This window comes from Pyxicephalus adspersus, chromosome 3, assembly GCF_032062135.1.
Source record: "Pyxicephalus adspersus chromosome 3, UCB_Pads_2.0, whole genome shotgun sequence".
In the NCBI taxonomy this organism is placed as follows: domain Eukaryota; kingdom Metazoa; phylum Chordata; class Amphibia; order Anura; family Pyxicephalidae; genus Pyxicephalus; species Pyxicephalus adspersus.
The window spans coordinates 15108400-15110544 of record NC_092860.1 but is presented as its reverse complement, the minus strand read 5'-3'; positions in this window follow the sequence as shown (position 1 = coordinate 15110544).

Sequence of the window (2145 nt, the reverse complement as noted above, 5' to 3'; positions counted from 1 at the left end):
GCTTATTTTCAGGGAAACAGGGTAGTAATAGGTATTGATAATGCTAGATGAAGGATAACTCCACTCAATGTTCAAGTCAAAATAGCATTTTATAGAAGATATCACTTAGCGAAATATTTCTTATAGAGAATATACAGCTTTTTGAGGTTTTGAGATTTTTCTAGGGAAAGAAATTGTTAAAAAATCAAAGCAATTGTTCTCTATTTAGGATAGATGACAGCAATTGACAAATGGTTTTGTAAAGCTTCTCTCCGAAACTTTGATGCTCATCTCACTAGCACTCCCTGCTCCTGCACGGTTTGCACCAGGTATAGAATTTCTCTGCGTTGTAGCCACTAAGGGAAGCAGAGATATCAACTTCCATGACATGTGCTTGGGTCAGCTATTGGATACTACAGCAGAAGACTGGCAAATAAAACATCTCATGCACCTCCATAATGGAATCATCAGGTGTTCTATCTGGCTGTGACACAGAAATAAATGGTAAGGATGTGATGGTTGGGTGAATATCATGGCTTCAGGGGAGAACTTGACAAAGAGTTTGAGTCTGGGCAAGGTGACATTGTCCCTTTAAAACCTCTGTCAGGTTCTATGCATTGTCCACCCCAATGTAGACACTTTCTGTCCTAGAGACCCAACAGCAGGTAAAGGATCTTTCCAAAACTCATTTTCAAAAAAGAAATGATACGAGAAACATAACCCGTATTTATTCTAGGATATCCAGAAGATTTCCAGCAATCCAAGTCATAGCACTATAAAGTTTACTATAGATCTGTGCCACACACAGTGTCACCTTGTTGTCACCTTAAGAAAAGAGAACCCTTGTGTTCATAAAATGTCGGGAGCAGCCACAGTCATGGTGGTTTTTTGGAGAAGTGTTTTAACATTATGTTGCTGTATCCTTTGAATGAAATTTGTTTTAGCTGTGCACTTTGCTATTACAACACATTTTCTGATCCTTGTAGAATGGATGTAAAAGGTCAGCATTCTTTTTATCAGCGCTTATTGTTGCAACCGGTTTATCTTTTAGTTGCACCATACTAGTAACACTGTATTTTCCTATGAATGATCTACACAAACTGATGTCTTTCTTGAAATGTGTTCATTAGAGTTGGTGTCTTCCATAAATGTGTTTTCTTTTTGGCTAATAAAATTAGATTTTTGACTGACTAATAAAGTTAGTTACATAGTCTTGTGCCTCAATTTTGAAGGAGTTATACAGTGAGGTGAATTCTTGTCTTTGACACCAACATCAGCCAATGCACACACTTCCCATTGTGTTTATTACCATTAATTGAGGTCACTAGCTTTAGAATCTTGTACTTCTTGGTGTTATATCCGTGAATCCCCCAACATGTGCAGTGGTTTCTTTAGCATCATATACTTCTCGGTGTGCCAGACCTACACATTCCCCACTGTGGGTTGTAGTTTTGTCCAATTGACCCTTTCAAAATTAGGTAAGGACAGGAAAATGGACGTACGGGGCACTGTGAGGGGCCAGCTATTCAACACCAATGGGAAAGTATTAGAAGCTAAAGGATGGGACTACTGCAAATAGGTAAGCATTAAAGTCTTCTTTTCCAGGATGGTTTTCATTTTAGAAATCAAACAACAGATTTGTTTGAATTTACATATTTTTATTATTGATATGACTACAATGGGTGCCATGTATAAGGTATGAAAAATGAACACACTTTAATGGAAACCTAATGGTGGAAGTCAAGGTGTGAATGCTGCCTGGGGTGATATCCTTTATCCTGATAAAGTTTACACTTTGCTTGCATGATAAAAAATTTGTATCACTGTAATATTGCTTTAGTGTTCACAAAGCTTGCCCTGGATCATGGGTGGGCATGGCTTATGTTGGCTCCAGGTATTGCAATTTTCAGGCATTTTTGACCATTTTCACCTAATGTTCAATCACAACAGTGAGCAAACACATAAAGGCAACATACCACCGACAGCTTCAAGGTTGTCTTGATGTGATAAGTTGTTTTTGCAATAATAACTGATTAGAATTGCCTAAAAAGGATGTATTTATGGACAGCAATATGGTGGCCAAATATGTGACAACTTCAACCACTTTCAATCAACCAAGAGTGGTGGTAGAGCATACAATTAAAAGTGGTATCCTAAAAAAACTGT